We start from the raw sequence: 20,713 nt of genomic DNA, 5'->3' as shown, positions 1-20,713 counted from the left end.
CTTTCCAAACACCATGTATGTCAACAGTTTGAATTCCCCCAAAGTTAACCACAACATATAAAGATTTAACACTATAAACCCCACTAGCTTCCCACTTCCAAATCAAACAATCCTTAGAATCATCCAGTAAGATAGTTTGTGCAATTTGCTGAATTTCCAACCATTGCAACATCAATTTGTGGTCAAAACACCTTCTAAAAGTCATTTTCAAAGAAACACCATCCCATAGATCAGCAATAGTTTTATTTTGTTCATTTAACAGGACATATACTTCCCAGAATTGAATAGCTAAAGAGCAAGACCCAAACCAATGGTCTTCCCAGAACTTAATAGTTCTACCATTTCCAACTTTCCACATATATCCCATCTTAGCAGCCTTGGCAGCCCAAAGCACACCTTTCCAAAAGGGAGAGGCCCCATTAGCAGAGCAAGAAAAAATATTAGGGTTACTCACATTATATTTACTATCTACTATCTGTCTCCAAATTTTGTTATCATCCAAATGGTATCTTTTGATCCAGGAAGCTAGAAGGCACATGTTCATCTCTGATAAATAAGGGATGCCCAAACCTCCATATTCCTTCTTTCTAGTGACCAAACCCCAATTAGCTAGATGATACTTATGGTGCCCCTCATAATTATCCCATAGGCAGTGAGCCATCTGAGAGTTAATAAGGGTAATGGCCCATTTAGGGAACTTGATCACACTAAGGAGATAAATGGGGATACTGGCCAAGACACTCCTAACCAGCTCAAGTTTGGCAGCATGGTTGAGTAGTTTCCCTCTCGAGCCAACAGCTCTTTTAATGATTTTATCAACAACAGGTTGAATATCCTCTTTTTTAAGCTTGCAATGATGCAGAGGAACCCCTAAGTACTGCAGGGGAAACTCACCCAACTTGCAACTCAAAGATTGTGCAAACAGTTGTGCATCACTTTCAACCACATTAACAGGAACTAGATCACACTTATGAAAGTTAATCCTCATCCCAGACATATGTTCAAAGCAAGCCAAAATCCATTTTAAGTTAATGGCCGAGGTTAATCTTTTCTCAAGGAAGAGTAAGGTATCATCAGCATATTGCATACTAATGATACCCCCCTTCCCAGGCCTTGCATAAGCTCAGCTATCTTTCCTCCAGAAGCAGCTTTGTATAGGATCTTAGTAAAAACATCAGCCATAAAATTAAAAAGAATGGGTGATATAGGATCCCCTTGCCTTACACCCCTGCTAGTAAGGAAGAAATTGCTATTGCAATCATTGATCCTAACACCAACAGAACCATTATGTAATAATCCTTCAATGATCAACATCCACTTGGGGCTAAAACCCCTCAACTTCATTACTCTCAAAAGAAAATCTCTATAGACTCTATCATATGCCTTTTCATAGTCAAGTTTAAAAATAAAGCCACTATGTCCACTTTGAACATCATCATGAATTACTTCATGGGCAGATACCACACTCTCAAGTATATATCTCCCTTTAATAAAGGCAGTCTGATTAGGAGAAATAAGCTTCTCACTTACCACACCCAACCTATTAGTGGCACATTTAGAAAAAAAATTAAAACTGCAATTTGTCAAGGCAATAGGTCTGAATTTCTGTATAGTTACAGCATCAGGCTCCTTTGGAATCAAGGTCAAAAGAGAAAAATTAAGCCTAAAAAGATCAAGATTTCCCTCATTCCAATCCTTAACCATAGCCATAAAATCAGCTGTAATGAGCTCCCAAAAATGTTGATAAAAGAGAAAAGAAAAGCCATCAGGACCAGGAGCACCTTCAACATAAGAGCCAAAAATAGCTTCCTTTACCTCTTTCTCAGAAAAAGGAGCATCAAGCATCTCATTATGATTCTGTGACACCATATCTTCTGGGTCCCAGAAATCATCTACTTTATCCACATCAAGACAAGGTTCTTTGCAAAACAAAGCATTATAGTAATTAACAGCAATATTCAGCATACCTTTGTTGTCTTCCACCATTCCCTCATCACCTTGCAATTGGCAGATTTGCTTCTTCCTTCTCCTCTGATTAGCTACAGAATGGAAATATGCAGTATTACGATCACCTTCCAAAATATATCTTTCTCTAGATCTTTGTCTAGCCTTAATTTCTTCATTAATCCAAATTTTGGTGAGCTCAAGAGAAATATCTTTCATCCTTTTCTTAGAAACAGGGGATAAACACTGTGTTTCAGCAATAATATCAAGCAGATCATATTCAGCAACCAACTTTTGTTTATTCTTCCTTTGAGCAGATTCAATATTAGCAGCCCAACCCTTTAAGCCTTTCCTAGTATTTCTAACCTTAAAATTCCATCTATCAATAGGTTTCTAGAGATGACAAGGGGCTTGCCAAAATTTGGCAACCACCTGGTCAAACCCCTCAATATTAAGCCACCATTTCTCAAATCTAAATTGCTTATTAACAGGAATCTTCAAAGCCCCAGTATCCACAACCAGTGGAGTATGATCACTCCCAACCCTAGCTTTAGAGGCTAAACTACTAGCAGGGAAAAGAGAATCCCAGCAAGTAGTCACAAACACTCTATCAAGTAAAGCCATAACCAAATTATCTTGATTATTAGCCCAAGAGAATTGCCTACTAGGATTCTTAATCTCCATCAAATTAAATTTATTAAACCAATCATTAAAGAGATTGGCCCAGTGTTGGTTGATGTTTCCAGTATTTTTCTCACACTTTTCTCTGATGAGATTGAAATCACCACCAACCAGGGTAGTGATGGGATTCGTAGCATAGAAAACAAAAAATTTCCTACGCAAGAACGAAAACCAAGCCAAGATGCAATCTAGAAGATGGTAGCAACGAGGGGATTACGAGACTAACCCTTGAAGATTTCCAAAGCCTACGAGATTAGATCTCGTTGTTGCAGAAGATGATCACTTTCCGCTTTCAAAAGCGCGTAGAAGATCTTGACGGTGCCACAATCGGGCAGCACCTCCGTACTCGGTCACACGTTCGGTGTTGATGAAGACGACGTCCTTCTCCCCGTTCCAGCGGGCATCGGAAGTAGTAGATCCTCCTCGGAATCCCGGCAGCACGACGGCGTGGTGGCGGTGGTGGTGGAGAACTCCGGCAGGGCTTCGCCTATGCGTTGCGGGAGTATTATGTGGAGGATGAGAGGCTAGGGTTTCGGGAGAGGGGAGGGGCACTTGGGCGCTTGCCCTTGGATGCCCTAGGTGGTGCGGCCAAGCCATGGGCAGCCCCCTCCCTCTCCTCCTCATTATATAGGTGGAACCCCAAGGGTTTGCCCAAAGTCTTCAAATAAGACCCCAACAGAAAAACTGCCTTATGGACGAAACCTAGAGGGACAGGGACTCTCCCCTTCCCCCTTTTCTTGGCCGGCCAAGGAGGTGGAGTCCACCATGGACTCCACCCTCCCACTTGGTTGGCTGGTTAGGGTTTGTGGAGTCCCTCCGGGACTCCTCCTTCCATAGTGATTTATTCGAGATAATTCTAGAAACCACCTTCCATAAATTCACCGGATCATTTCCAAACTTGGAAAGTGACTTCCTATATATGAATCTTATTCTCCGGACCATTCCGGAACTCCTCGTGATGTCCTGGATCCCATCCGAAACTCCGAACAAAACTTCGAACTCCATTCCATATTCCATATCTACTTAAACGACATCAAACCTTAAGTGTGTCACCCTACGGTTCGCGAACTATGCAGACATGGTTGAGACTTCTCTCCGACCAATAACCAATAGCGGGATCTGGAGATCCATAATGGCTCCCACATATTCAACGATGACTTAGTGATCGAATGAACCATTTACATACGATACCGATTCCCTTTGTCACGCGATATTTTACTTGTCCGAGGTTTGATCATCGGTATCTCTATACCTTGTTCAACCTCGTCTCCTGACAAGTACTCTTTACTCGTACCGTGCTATGTGGTCTCTTATGAACCATTCATATGCTTGCAAGCTAATTAGACGACATTCCACCGAGAGGGCCCAGAGTATATCTATCCATCATCGGGATGGACAAATCCCACTGTTGATCCATATGCCTCAACTCATACTTTCCGAATACCTAATCCCACCTTTATAACCACCCATTTACGCAGTGGCGTTTGATGTAATCAAAGTACCCTTCCGGCATAAGTGATTTACATGATCTCATGGTCGAAAGGACTAGGTAACTATGTATCGAAAGCTTATAGCAAATGAACTTAATGACGTGATCTTATGCTACGCTTAGTTGGGTGTGTCCATTACATCATTCATCAATGACATAACCTTGTTATTAATAACATCCAATGTTCATGATCATGAAACCATGATCATCTATTAATCAACAAGCTAGTTATACAAGATGCTTACTAGGGACTCCTTGTTGTTCACATAACACACATGTATCAATGTTTCGGTTAATACAATTATAGCATGGTATGCAAACATTATCATAAACACAAAGATATATTATAATAACCATTTTATTATTGCCTCTTGGGCATATCTCCAACAGTCTCCCACTTGCACTAGAGTCAATAATCTAGTTCACATTTGTAAAGATATAACACCTTGGCCTTCCGGTGCTTTATCATGTTTTTCTCACGGGAGAGGTTTTAGTCAACGGATCTGACACGCTCAGAAACGTATGTATTTTGCAATTCATTTGCGTCTCAACGCATCACTCATTTTCCAAATGAGTCGGCATTTATCGTATATGTTTGGTATTCTGGTGGAACCTTAATTCCGCGGTCTGAAATATGTCACTAATTGTCACACAAAATATAGCTTCAAAGTTCTGACACTATCGGAACTACACCAAGTTCTCCAAGAACTCTTCGACTTAAACATCCTTAGTTATTGTCAAAACAATGACATACTCTGCCTTCGTTTGTAGAATCCATCACAATATTTAGAACTCATCTAAATCTAGCATAGACAACTTCTAGCTCATTGTGCTACCTTATAATCAACACTTATCCTAATTGAGATTTGAAATTCATTTTTATATGTGACCAAACTAATATCGGTGCAACACCTTACAACGATTTGTTTGTCATTACCCCATATAAAAAAAAATATCCTTGGTTCTTCTAAAGTACTCAAGGATATTCTTACTGTTGTCCAATAATCATCACATGAATCATTCTGGTATATGCTCCTAACTTTTTAGAGCACAGGACATCTGATTTTGTACATTTTATTCGTGATCTAAAATCACTCATGTGGCTTTACTCATTGAGTGTCAGACACACTCAAGTCTTGTTAAACCTTCTGAAGGAGATATGCCCTAGAGGCAATAATAAAGTGGTTATTATATATCTTTATGTTTATGATAAATGTTTATATACCATGCTATAATTGTATTAACCGAAACATTAGTACATGTGTGATATGTAAACAACAAAGAGTCCCTAGTATGCCTCTTAACTAGCTTGTTGATTAATGGATGATTAGTTTCATAATCATGAACATTGGATGTTATTAATAACAAGGTTATATCATTGTATGAATGATGTAATGGACACACCCAATTAAGCGTAGCATAAGATCACGTCATTAAGTTATTTGCTATAAGCTTTCGATACATAGTTACCTAGTCCTTATGACCATGAGATCATATAAATCACTTATACCAGAAAGGTAATTTGATTACATCAAACGCCACTGCGTAAATGGGTGGTTATAAAGGTGGGATTAAGTATCCGGAAAGTATGAGTTGAGGCATATGGATCAACAGTGGGATTTGTCCATCCCGATGACGGATAGATATACTCTGGGCCCTCTCGGTGGAATGTCGTCTAATGTCTTGCAAGCATATGAATAAGTTCATAAGAGACCACATACCACAGTACGAGTAAAGAGTACTTGTCAGGAGATGAGGTTGAACAAGGTATAGAGAGATACCGATGATCAAACCTCGGACAAGTAAAATATCGCGTGACAAAGGGAATTGGTATCGTATGTGAATGGTTCATTCGATCACTAAAGTCATCGTTGAATATGTGGGAGCCATTATGGATCTCCAGATCCCGCTAATGGTTATTGGTCGCAGAGAGTACTCAACCATGTCCGCATAGTTCACGAACCGTAGGGTGACACACTTAAAGTTGGATGTTGAAATGGTAGAACTTGAATATGGAATGGAGTTCGAATATTTGTTCAGAGTTCCGGATGAGATCCCGGACATCACGAGGAGTTCCGGAATGGTCCGGAGAATAAGATTCATATATAGGAAGTCATTTTATAAGATTTAACATGATCCGGAAGGTTCTATGGAAGGTTCTAGAAGGTTCTAGAAAAGTCCGGAAGAAACCACTTTGGAAGGAGGAGTCCCAAAGGGACTCCACCTCCATGGCCGGCCAACCCTAGAGGGGGAGGAGTCCCAAGTGGACTCCCCCAAAGGGGGCCGGCCACCCCGCCACATGGAAGGGGGGAATCCCACCCCAAGTGGGATTCCCACCTTGGGTAGGTTTCCCTATCACATGGAAGGTTTTGGGTTCGGGTCTTATTCGGAGACTTGTAGTCCAACACTTGGGGCTTCCACCTATATAATGAGGGCCAAGGGGAGGGGGCCGGCCACCCCAACAAGCACAAGGTGGCCGCACCACCTCAAGTGGCCGGCGCCCACCTCTCCCCAAACCCTAGCCGCCCCGCTCCTCCACTTCCCGCACACTTAGCGAAGCTCCGCCGGGTTTCTCCACCACCACCGACACCATGCCGTCGTGTTGTCGGATTCAAGAGGAGCTACTACTTCCGCTGCCCGCTGGAACGGGGAGGTGGACGTCGTCTTCATCAACAACTGAACATGTGACCGAGTACGGAGGTGCTGCCCGTTCGTGGCGCCGTGATCAAGATCTTCTACGCGCTTTTGCAAGCGGCAAGTGAACGTCTACCGCAGCAACAAGAGCCTCATCTTGTAGGCTTTGGAATCTCTTCAAGGGTGAGACTCGATAATCCCCTCGTTGCTACCGTCTTCTAGATTGCATCTTGGCTTGGATTGCGTGTTCGCGGTAGGAAATTTTTTGTTTTCTATGCAACGAATCCCTACAGTGGTATCAGAGCCGTGTCTATGCATAGATGGTTGCACGAGTAGAACACAATGGTTTTGTGGGTGTTGATGCTCTTGTTATCTTTAGTTTGAGTACTTTGCATCTTTGTGGCATAGTGGGATGAAGCGGCTCGGACTAACTTTACATGACCGCATTCATGAGACTTGTTCCTCGTTCAACATGCAACTTGTATTGCATAAGAGGCTTTGCGGGTGTCTGTCTCTCCTACTATAGTGAAGATTCAATTTACTCTTCTATTGACAACATTAGTATCACCGTTGTGGTTGATGTTCGTAGGTAGATTAGATCTCTATCGAAAACCCTAAACCACGTAAAATATGCAAACCAAATTAGAGACGTCTAACTTGTTTTTGCAGGGTTTGGTGATGTGATATGGCCATAATGTGATGATGAATATGTATGAGATGATCATTATTGTATTGTGGCAACCGGCAGGAGCCTTATGGTTGTCTTTAAATTTCATGTTGAGTAGTATTTCAAAGTAGTTGTAATAGTTGCTACATGGAGGACAATCATGAAGACGATGCCATTGACCTTGACGCTACGCCGAAGATGGAGATCATGCCCGTAGATGATGGAGATCATGTCCGTGCTTTGGAGATGAAGATCAAAGGCGCAAAGACAAAAGGGCCATATCATATCACATATGAACTGCATGAGATGTTAATCCTTTTATGCATCTTATTTTGCTTAGATCGCGACTGTAGCATTATAATATGATCCCTCACTAAAATCTCAAGATAATAAAGTGTTCATCCTTAGTAGCACCGTTGCCAAGACTTGTCGTTTTGAAGCATCTCGTGATGATCGGGTGTGATAGAATCAACAAGTGCATACAACGGGTGCAAGACAGTTTTGCACATGCGGATACTAAGGTGGCCTTGACGAGCCTAGCATGTACAGACATGGTCTCGGAACACGTGATACCGAAAGGTAGAGCATGAATCATATGGTTGATATGATGAACACTTTGAGTGTTCGCCATTGAAATCACACCTTGTCTCGTGATGATCGGACTTAGGTGCGGTGGATTTGGTTCGTGTGATCACTAAGACAATGCGAGGGATATTGTTTTGAGTGGGAGTTCACCCAGTTTTTTAATTATGTTGAATTAAAATTTGAACTCAATTTGTCATAAACTTAGTCTAAACTTTTGCAAATATATGTTGTAGAGATGGCGTCCCCAATCAATTTTAACAAGTTCCTAGAGAAAGAAAAACTTAAGAGCAACGGTAGCAACTTCACCGACTGGTTCCGTCATGTGAGGATCTTCCTCTCTGGCGGAAATCTGCAATTTGTGCTTGATGCACCGCTAGGTGACCCTCCTGCAGAAACTGAAACCGATGAAGTAAAAGCTGTTTACGAGACTCGGAAAACTCGGTACTCTCAAGTTCAGTGTGCCCTCCTGTGCAGTCTGGAAGCCGATCTTCAAAAACGTTTTGAGCACCACGATCCTCATGAGTTGGTCAATGAGCTGAAAGCTATATTTGAGACTCATGCGGCCGTGGAATGCTATGAAGCATCGAAACACTTCTTCAGCTGCATGATGGAAGAAGGCAGCTCCGTTAGTGAGCACATGCTCGCCATGACCGGGCATGCGAAGAAACTCAGTGACTTGGGAATAGTGATTCCTAACAGACTGGGGATTAATCGTGTCCTTCAATCACTGCCACCAAGTTACAAGAACTTTGTGATGAACTACAATATGCAGAACATGAACAAGGAGTTACCTGAACTCTTTGGCATGCTAAAAGCTGCTGAGATTGAGATCAAGAAAGAGCACCAAGTGTTGATGGTCAACAAGACCACCAGTTTCAAGAAACAGGGCAAGTCTAAGGGAAAATTCAAGAAGGGTGGCAAGAAAGCTGCCACGCCTCCTATGAAACCTAAGAACGGCCCTAAGCACGATGCTGAGTGCTATTATCGCAAGGAGAAGGGACACTTGGAAGCGTAATTGCTCCAAGTATCCGGCTGATCCGAAGAGCTGCCTTGTCAAGAAGAAGAAAGAAGGTATATCTGATATACATGTTATAGATGTTTATCTCACTGGTTCTCGTTCTAGTACATGGGTATTTGATACTGGTTCGGTTGCTCATATTTGTAACTCGAAACAGGAACTAAAGAATAAACGAAGACTACTGAAAGATGAAGTGACGATGCGCGTTGGAAACGGATCCAAAGTCGATGTGATCGCTATCGGCACACTTCCTCTACATCTACCTTCGGGATTAGTTTTAAGCCTAAATAATTGTTATTTTGTACCCGCGTTGAGCATGAACATTATATCTGGATCTTGTTTAATGCAAGACGGTTATTCATTCAAGTCGGAGAATAATGGTTGTTCTATTTTTATGAATAATATCTTTTATGGTCGAGCACCTGAAAAGAATGGCTTATTTCCGTTAGATCTCGATAGTAGTGATACGCATATACATAACATTGATGCTAAGCGAATTAAATTGAATGATAATTCTACTTATATGTGGCACTGTCGTCTTGGTCATATTGGAGTGAAACGCATGAAGAAACTCCATACTGATGGATTACTTGAATCACTTGACTTTGAGTCACTTGATAGATGCGAAGCATGTCTAATTGGAAAAATGACTAAGACTCCATTTTCTGGTATGATGGAGCGAGCTACTGACTTATTAGAAATCATATATACCGATGTATGCGGACCAATGAGTGTAGCATCGCGCGGTGGTTATCGTTATGTTCTAACCTTCACAGATGATCTGAGTAGATATGGGTATATCTATTTCATGAAACATAAATCCGAAACTTTCGAGAAGTTTAAGGAATTCCAAAGTGAAGTAGAAAATCAACGTAACAAGAAGATTAAATTTCTACGATCTGATCGTGGAGGTGAATATCTGACTTATGAGTTTGGCATGCATTTAAAGAAATGCGGAATACTTTCACAATTGACACCGCCGGGAACACCACAACGAAACGGTGTGTCCGAATGTCGTAATCGAACTCTCTTAGATATGGTTCGTTCTATGATGTCTCTTACTGATTTGCCGTTATCTTTTTGGAGTTATGCATTAGAGACAGCCGCATTCACTTTAAATAGAACACCATCAAAATCCGTAGAAACGACACCGTATGAATTATGGTTTAATAAGAAACCTAAGCTGTCGTTCCTTAAAGTTTGGGGTTGCGAAGCCTATGTAAAGAAGTTAATGATAATGATCATGAAACTTCGAACGAGGAAACTACTGAACCTCGCAGATCGACAAGGGAACGTGCCACTCCTGATTGGTATGATCCTTGTCTAAATGTCATGATTGTGGATAACAATGATGAGGACCCTGCGACGTATGAAGAAGCGATGATGAGCCCAGATTCCAACAAATGGCAAGAAGCCATGAAATCCGAAATGGGATCCATGTATGATAACAAAGTATGGACTTTGGTAGACTTACCTGATAGCTGCAAGGCTGTCGAGAATAAATGGATCTTCAAGAGAAAAACAGATGCTGATGGTAATATTACTGTCTATAAAGCTCGACTTGTCGCAAAGGGTTTCCGACAAATTCAAGGAGTTGACTACGATGAGACTTTCTCACCTGTAGCGAAGCTAAAATCTGTGAGGATTTTGTTAGCAATAGCTGCATTTTTTCGAATATGAGATTTGGCAGATGGATGTCAAAACGGCGTTCCTTAATGGAGACATTGAGGAAGAGTTGTATATGGTACAACCCAAAGGTTTTTTCGATCCTAAAAATGCTGACAAAGTATGCAAACTTCAGCGTTCAATCTATGGACTGAAGCAAGCATCAAGAAGTTGGAACCGACGCTTTGATAAGGTGATCAAAGACTTCGGGTTTATACAGTGTCATGGAGAGGCCTGTATTTACAAGAAAGTGAGTGGGAGCTCTGTAGCATTCCTGATATTATATGTACATGACATATTATTGATTGGGAATGATATAGAACTATTAAGCAGTGTAAAAGGTTATTTGAATAATAGTTTTTCAATGAAAGACCTTGGTGAAGCATCGTATATATTAGGCATCAAGATTTATAGAGATAGATCAAGACGCCTAATAGGGCTATCACAGAGTACATACCTGGACAAGATTCTAAAGAAGTTTAGAATGGACGAAAGTAAGAAAGGGTTTTTACCTATGTTACCAGGCAAGGTCTTGAGTAAGACTCAAGGACCGGCTACGGCAGAAGAAAGAGAAAGGATGAGTAATATCCCCTATGCCTCGGCAGTAGGATCTATCATGTATGCCATGCTATGTACTAGACCGGATATAGCACATGCTGTTAGTTTGACTAGCAGATATCAAAGTGATCCAGGAATGGAACACTGGACAGCGGTCAAGAATATCCTGAAGTACTTGAAAAGAACTAAGGATATGTTTCTTTGTTATGGAGGTGACCAAGTGTCAACACCCGGATTTTTAAGTCCGGATGCCTATTATGTCATACATCGCAATCCCAGGAATATTGTTGTTGCGAGGCATAATAGTTAAGTATCACAGTCATCATTCATTACAAACCATAAGTCTTACAAATTTGGAATCACATGATCCATATTACACGAATAGTTGATCTATTGATCAACAACCAAACACAAGTTCATAGTTCAACATAGCGGAAGCGTAAGATACAAGGACTCTCTAGTCCACAGGCCAACGCTTGACGTCGGAAGGCGCTTAGTTGTCGTAGGCGTCCTGCTGGTCATCTCCTTGGTCATCTTCATACTCTGGCCATTTGAATAGCCAGGGACAAAGCCGTGAGTACTTTAAGTACTCGCAAACTAATACTAATGTAAGTGCTAGACATTCTAGTATGGTTTGCTAAGCTCTAGTTTATTTGCATAAAGCTAGTTTTAGTTCACAAAGTTTGAGAAAAGCTTGTTCAAGTGCTAACTAACTCAAGTGGGAACATTAGTGTCATTCCCACCATTCAAGTGGTGATTTCAATTCAATTCACCACAAGTCATTTCACCATCACCTTACAACATCATTTTCAAAGATATGACATCGGAAACTGTATGGCCTTTCCAACCGTCCGTAACCGTGGACGCGGCTATTCGAATAGGTTTACACTCTGCAGAGGTTGCACACTTGTGCCACAACATTTGATATCATCCGTCGGGATTACCCCGAATCATCGTAACACAGTACGCGGATCATCAACCATAACCTTTCACTTACAAATCCTAGTATGAGCACCTCTCCCCATGAGCTTGGCCTCCCAGTGAAGACAGACAGTCAGCCTGGGAACTGCACAGGGCTTGGGCCGGACATTGACCTCATTTCGCATCATATCATATCATTTCTTTTGTTGTAGAGGCAGCTTTCGGCATAACCCCGATGACGCTTGTTTAGAGGGAACCCATATTAAGACGCATAAACTTCCAGTTAAGCCCTACCCATAATCAGGTATTGTGGGGGTACTTAATAATTGGAAAGGTATCGCATTCAAACCAACATCATTGTTTATCAAAAATCACCATCTTCTCTTGTTCACATTCACCTTCAAAAATCATTCAATGGAATGCATCTTCATTCCAAGGTTTCAAAATCATTTCAAATTCACATTGTTCCCATCTAGAGTAGTCAAGTTTTAATTCATTAGCACTAGCTCTAATTCATGAGGGGTGCTATCTTGCTTTGCTTGGAGAAGACTAACTCACTACTCTAGTATCCAACTTGTACTTTGACCAAAGTTAACTATAAAAGTAACTCATTTAGAAAACAAGTAAAAACTTGTAATGTAAAAACTTGGGATAGGCTCATGTAAGAAAAGGTAAGAATCATGGTGCCTTGCCCCAAGGGGCTTTGCACTTTGCAAGAATAATAGCTTGCCTTGGTAGTTCTCAAACTGTTCCTCCTCCTCCTCTTGGTAGCAACCTTCTTCTTCGGCGTACTCTCCGGTGCTACCGTCTAAATTGGAATACGAGTATAATTACTCACTAATTCAATGGCTATTCCATACATCACATATAACACACAAACTACTCTATGCACATAAATAAATTAACTAGGGTGCATGGGTTGTGGGGGTTAAGTAGAATTCACTTCTTTGTATTTCATATGTAAATGATAGTTTCCATAGGGTTCTTGAGAAATAATTTCCTCTCATTGAAATCTTATTAAGATTTAATTTCTCAAACAATCATGTCTGAACTCATATTGACCTAAGTCAAATGTTCATCATCATCATTTGTGAAAATGATTTAAATGAGGTAGATCACCTCATACTATTTAAATAACACTACATTTGATTTAAATCTCAAGTAATTCATATAAGAGAGTTTGGGACCAGGGGTCCAAACATCCCATGAATTCATGTGAGACAAGTTTAAACGAAGTATAAGACTTCACAAAATTTACTTTAATAGTTTTGGACAATATCAACTAGTTAAACTAGTCAAATGATCCATTAATTAAACTATGGCATGATCATACAAAGTGACCAGCCCATTTTATTGCATAAACAATTAGTGCAAGTCAAATGTGAGCTATTAGAGTTGGAATTAATTTAATATCTATTTTGGTTGATTTTTAAGAATTATTTGAATAGGGAAAAGTCCCTGCCTTCTTCTTTTTATCAGATTAATTCTACAGCACATCTTGGCATCGGACCAGTGGCATTGTGTAGATCATTTTACTAGCTTTCCAACAATATAAAATTCATTGAATTTGGTTAAGCCAATTTGAATCTATTGATTTTCAAAGTTTGGGCAGTATTGAAATTATTTGGAAATGTTTAAAAGGAGTTTGAATTAAGAGGGCCGGCGGGAAACGAAACTGGGCCAGATTCGAATAAAAACGGCCCAGTCCAGCCCAGCCACGGTCCACAGACGCGCGCGCGCTGACAGGGTGGGGTCCAGGCGTCAGTGGCTCATAACGCCCGAAGCGGTATGTTTTAAAGTGGAGCGTTGGATTAGAACGCAGATCGACGGTCGAGGTTCATCGTCTTCTCCGACGAGAACCCGACGTGCTGGCGGCGAGGGTAGGGGGTCGGAGAGCTCACCGTGGCTCCAGCTAGGGTTGGCAAGGTGCGCGATGAAGTTGTGGACGACGGCGAGTCGACTGGTAGCAGCGGCTCGTCCTGGGGTGGCTCCAATCGACGGCGGCGTCCACCAGGTACTGGCGGCTCCGATCTCCAAATTGGGGCGGCTCCGGCGACGATCGAGTGAGTGGAGTGGTGGTGGAGAAGCAGTGAGAGGTGGGGAGTGGAATGGTGTGCTTGGTTTGGTCCAGGGAACGTGCTATTTATAGAATCGCATGGGAGTTGCGGGGCAGTGATGCGGGCGACATGGGCACGGCGTCTCCGGCGAGCTATCGAGCTAGGCGAGGGTGCAGGGATGCTCTACGTGTCCAGGCGAGGCGAATGGTGGCGACAGCGTGGTCGGGGAGGGCCTGGTTATGTCGCGTTGCTTCCGTGTCTGTCGCGCCCGCGGCGGGGTTTCCTCTTCGTCTCCGGCGGCGGTGGGCACGGGTCGCGGTCTTGGCCGTGTCTGGCGGCTTCCAGGTGGCGAGTGCGTGCTCAAGGCGTTGAGAGCAGGGCCAGGGAGTGAGCGAGGTGGTGGCGCGGCGCGTGTACTGGTCGTGTCCGCGTCGTGCATGCGTGCGACGCGAGCGGCGTCCAGGGCGTGTGCTGGCGCGCATCGTCTGGCGTCTGGTCGCTGTTCCTTCGACCATGGCGGTGCTAGGGCGTGCTAGGGGACGCGTTGGCGCACGGTGGCGAGGGGGTCCTGGCAGAGGAGCAAGGGGAGAAGGGGGAGGTCGACGAGCTCGGGGACATGGCCGGCATGGCCATGCCCTAGCTTGCTCTCTCTCTCCCTTAGCATCACTATGCCTCAATTAAGGTTTAAGGGGACCAGGGAACACAATGTGATAGGTTAGGGTAGTTTAGGTTAGGTAGATTCACTATTTGCAACTATTGCAAATAGTGTCCGAATTTGTGAAATTCAAAAATATCCAAATTTGAAATAATTCAAAAGGTGAAAGTTTTTGAAATGTGAGTGTTGATATAAGTTGTAAATGACCAGAGAGTTTTTGAGGTGGTGGTGGAAAAATTAGAAATCAAAAGTTGGCCAAAATGGCTAAGTGTAGATTGTTGCATATGTGAGAAAGTTGGAACTTTGGATGAGCCTTGCTCATGATCAAAGATGAATTTGGCATGATGATGTTCACCAAAGTTGTTCACCTTGATGTTGACTTTGAAATGGTGCAAAGAGTTAGCAAGAGTTGGTTTGGGAAAAATGAATGGCAAGGGCTCAAAGTGGTGATCAGACTAGAATTGTCAAAATTGACCATTATCATATGTGAGTTGGATTTGTGTTTGAATTTCATTTGAATTGTGAAACTTTGATTCCAAAAGTTGTAATAAGTGTTTAATAACATTACTCAACTAATGGTGAAGACCAAATAGGTCTAGGGTCAAAATTTATAAAAATGCCATAGAGCATATGTGAGGGTTTTTAGGGTTTTCCATTTTATGGAATTTCTTCCTCTTTGATTTATTTGGTTGGTGATCTTCATATGATCTCACTAGGGTTTTAGAGCATATCAAATACAAGTAATAACAATCATCATGGCATATCACTCAAATGCACAAGTCCTATGCATGGTACTATATGCAAATAGAAAAGTTTTTGTTGGTTTGAAATTTTGCTTTCTGGAATTCTCTAACTTTCTTTTTATTGAAATTTGGGGTGTTACAAACCCTTCCCCCTTACAAAAGATCTCGTCCCGAGATCGAAAAGAAAGTTAGGTACTAAAGAGATCTGGGTACTCCTTCTTCATGAAGTCTTCGCGTTCCCATGTGGCTTCATCCTCGGTATGATTGCTCCATTGTATCTTCAGAAACTTGATGCTTCGGGTGCGGGTGGTTCGGTAAGCTTCTTCCAGGATGTGAACCGGCACTTCGCGGTAAGTCAGATCCTTGTTGATATCCACCGATCAGTGATCGATGTTCTTGAACACTTCGGTCTTCTCCGGGACTTCAAGGCACTTCCGGAGAAGTGAGATGTGAAACACGTCGTGCACAGCCGACATTTCTTCAGGCAACTCCAGTTGATAAGATACTTCACCTCGGCGGCTGAGGACTTTGAAAGGTCCGACATAGCGGGGTGCAAGCTTTCCTTTCAGTTGGAACCTTTGCATTCCTTTCAAGGGGGATACCTTGAGATAGACGAAGTCTCCGATCTCAAAGGTCATCTCCCGACGTCTCTTGTCGGCGTAGCTCTTCTGTCTGGATTGCGCCGTTTTGAGGTACTCGCGGATCTTGTGGACTTTCTCTTCGGCTTCACGAAGAACGTCTGGGCCGAAAACTTGGCTCTCTCTGACTTCTGACCAGTTCAGGGGGGTACGGCACTTCCTTCCGTACAAGGCTTCAAAGGGGGCCATCTGTAGGCTGGCTTGGTAACTATTGTTGTAAGAGAATTCTGCGTAAGGTAGGCAGTCTTCCCACTTGGATCCGTATTCCAGTACGCATGCTCTAAGCATGTCTTCCAGTATCTGGTTTACTCTCTCAGTCTGTCCGTCGGTCTGAGGGTGATAGGCGGTGCTGAAATTTAGGCGGGTGCCTAGTCCTTCATGTACTTTCTGCCAGAACCTTGAGGTGAACTATGATCCTCTATCTGACACTATCGATTTGGGGGTTCCGTGCAGAGCGACTATTCTGGAGATGTAAAGTTCAGCTAACTTGGGGCCTTGATAGGTGGTTTTGACGGCGATGAAATGGGCGACCTTGGTCAATCTATCGACAACTACCCATATTGAATCATTGCCTTTGCTGGATTTGGGCAGTCCGGTGATAAAGTCCATTCCTACGGAGTCCCATTTCCATTCCGGAATCTGGAGGGGTTGTAACAGTCCGGCGGGTCGTTGGTGTTCTGCCTTGACTCTCTGACAGATGTCACACTTAGCAATAATAAAGTGGTTATTATATATCTTTATGTTTATGATAAATGTTTATATATCATGCTATAATTGTATTAACTGAAACATTAGTACATGTGTGATATGTAAACAACAAAGAGTCCCTAGTATGCCTCTTAACTAGCTTGTTGATTAATGGATGATTAGTTTCATAATCATGAACATTGGATGTTATTAATAACAAGGTTATATCATTGTATGAATGATGTAATGGACACACCCAATTAAGCGTGGCATAAGATCACGTCATTAAGTTATTTGCTATAAGCTTTCGATACATAGTTACCTAGTCCTTATGACCATGAGATCATATAAATCACTTATACCGGAAAGGTACTTTGATTACATCAAACGCCACTGCGTAAATGGGTGGTTATAAAGGTGGGATTAAGTATCCGGAAAGTATGAGTTGAGGCATATGGATCAACAGTGGGATTTGTCCATCCCGATGACAGATAGATATACTCTGGGCCCTCTCGGTGGAATGTCGTCTAATGTCTTGCAAGCATATGAATAAGTTCATAAGAGACCACATACCACAGTACGAGTAAAGAGTACTTGTCAGGAGACGAGGTTGAACAAGGTATAGAGAGATACCGATGATCAGACCTCGGACAAGTAAAATATCGCGTGACAAAGGGAATTGGTATCGTATGTGAATGGTTCATTCGATCACTAAAGTCATCGTTGAATATGTGGGAGCCATTATGGATCTCCAGATCCCGCTATTGGTTATTGGTCGGAGAGAGTACTCAACCATGTCCGCATAGTTCACGAACCGTAGGGTGACACACTTAAAGTTGGATGTTGAAATGGTAGAACTTGAATATGGAATGGAGTTCGAATATTTGTTCGGAGTCCCGGATGAGATCCCGGACATCACGAGGAGTTCCGGAATGGTCCGGAGAATAAGATTCATATATAGGAAGTCATTTTATAAGATTTAAAATGATCCGGAAGGTTCTATGGAAGGTTCTAGAAGGTTCTAGAAAAGTCCGGAAGAAACCACTTTGGAAGGCGGAGTCCCAAAGGGACTCCACCTCCATGTCCGGCCAACCCTAGAGGGGGAGGAGTCCCAAGTGGACTCCCCCAAAGGGGGCCGGCCACCCCCCCACATGGAAGGGGGGAATGTAACATCCCAAGTTTCAACAAAATGAACAAGAGAGAATTTAAGAATCCAAAAATCAGGGTTAACAAAAACTTTTTCTCATCATATAGGTTTATGCATATAGGTCACCTTATTAATTATTTTGAGTGTGCAATTGCCATGATGTTTGCTTATGTGTTCCCTCTCACTCTAAAACCCTAGCAATGATCACTTGATCACCCTTAGCCAATAAAACTTTGAAATATAAAAGAAATCCCAAAAATCCATTTCACTCTCACATAAGGCCTATGCCATTTTTGCAAATACTTAATCTAGGCCAATTTGGTTTGCACCATTACTTGTAAAGGGTTACTAAACACTTATTAACACCTTTGGAATCAAGCCAACTCAATTCAAACCAAAATCAAACTCAAATTCCAAGTCACATGCAATATGGTCACTTATGCCATTTTTAGTCTGATGGCCACTTTGAGCCCCTGGTTCTCCTCTTTCCACTTCTAAACTTTGTCAAACCTTTTCATCTCATCCAAGACAAACTCAAGCACTACAATTTTGCCCAAAACCACCACCCCAAATTCTTCACCATTTTCAAATGGGAAGCAAGCAAAGTTGGAACTTTCTCACATAATCAAGATCATATGCAAAATGTGATTTTGCATATCAATTCCTTTTTGACCACCACCACCACCAAAATGCTCCTTTCAATATATGTTTACAACCCACCAAAAAGAATTTCAAAATTCGAAAATATTTTTCTTGCGGGCATTCTGTCGAACACATTGCAGGCAGGGTAAATTTTTGAGCCCATACCTCATTTTCTACTTGGACTTGGTCCAACCTTGCCCTCTCTGCACCCTGGAGTCTCCCTTTCACCTCACTACACCATCACCACCACTTGCATTGGCCAGGGTTTGATTAAATCAACTCAAACATGCCATGCCGTGGCATGGCATGGCCTCACCGTGCCATCTCCCTCACCCGTCGCTTCTAGCTTGCACCACCATGCCCACTGGCTCCCTCTCACCACCCTGGACGAGCTCGTGCCCTCCCTTGACCGAGACCGAGCACACACGCGTCGGAACGCGAGCGCCCAGACGCGCCCAGGACTCGCCCATGCCGCGCCAGAGCGCGCATGGCGCTCACCCTGGACGCCCAGAGCGTGACGACGCCCCGCGTCCTCGCATCACCTCCGCCATCACGCTCACCGCCAGTCGACGCACGACGACCGTCTGCAACGCCTGGACATGGCCCCCTGGCCCGCGGGAACGCCGCAGCCGACGTAAGCATCCACGCTCCCGCCATGACCTGCAAGCTTCCATCACGATCGCCGCCGCTGTAGTGCCTCTTTTTCCTCACCGTCACGCGCGTCATCCTCGCCAGAGCACCAGCTACCGTACGCGCCACGCCTTGGCTCTTCGCAGCCCTGGACCGACGGCGACCATGGCGAACCCAGCTCCGCCCCACTGCCACCTCTCGCCGCTATAAAAGGAGCACTCCGCGCCCCAAACTGAGCACGCCAATCTCTTCCCCACCTCACCACAGTTCTCCTCGCCGCCTCAATTCCATCGATTAGCCACTGCCTCGCCCCAATTGCTAGCTCGCCGCCGCTTACCTTAGCCGAAGCTCGCCGGAGAAGGAGGCCACCCCAGGACGCGCCGCTGCTTCCAGGCGCCTCCCCATCATCGACAACGTCGCGGCGCACCACTCCGACGACCGCCGGAGCTCCGACGACCCTCCGACCCCCTGCTGCCGCCGCGCCGCCATCGCCTCTCGCCGTCGACGACGACAACCTCCAGCCGTTGGATCATCGCCTGATCCAACGCTCCTCACTTCCCCGTACCGGTTCGGTGAGTAAAACTCACTGACGCGTGGGTCCCGCCGTCAGACGGCCTGCTCGCGCTGGACGCGAAGTGGGCCGGCCCATTTTCCTTTTTCTCCGCAGCCCAAGTTCTTTCCCGCGCGAAGCCCACCGTTTGAATTCAATTTTGGAAATTAGAAAAATAGCATAATCTGTTGCAAACTTTGAATTTCAATAGTGACAAATCTACTCGGCCAAATTTTACAAACTTTATATTTTTGGAAACCTTATGAAATTGTCTACACAATGCCACTGACTAGAACCCTAGATCTTTTGTAGAAATGAAATGACAAAATAAACAAGGCAGGGACTTTTCTGCCTTATAATAATTCTTAAAAATTAACCATAAACGCTTTTCAGTAAATTCCACCTCCAATAATTCACTTTTCACTTATACTAATTGTTTCTACAAAAATATGCCATGCTTTCTTTGGATGATCATGGTTTAGTTGATTTAAATGCCTTATGGCCATTTTCTAGTCAAAGATATTATCCAAAACTATTAAGAAATCTTATGTGGGAGTTTTCCCTCATTTAAATCTTGTCACCACCAATTCCAAATGAAGTGGAGACTCTGGTTATTTAGGACCCATAGGAATTGTTGGTGATATTAAATCTTTGTTATGCTAGAATTAAATGGTATGAGGTGCTCACCTCATTTAAATCTTTTTCTCCAAATGCTAAGTGTGAAGAGGTTGACTTGGGTCAACCTAGGTCACATATTATGTATAAGAGAAATTAAATCTTAATAAGATAATGAGAGGAAATT

The sequence above is a fragment of the Lolium perenne genome, chromosome 6 (assembly GCF_019359855.2).
Source record: "Lolium perenne isolate Kyuss_39 chromosome 6, Kyuss_2.0, whole genome shotgun sequence".
Lineage (NCBI taxonomy): Eukaryota > Viridiplantae > Streptophyta > Magnoliopsida > Poales > Poaceae > Lolium > Lolium perenne.
Note: the sequence above shows the minus strand (reverse complement) of the source record.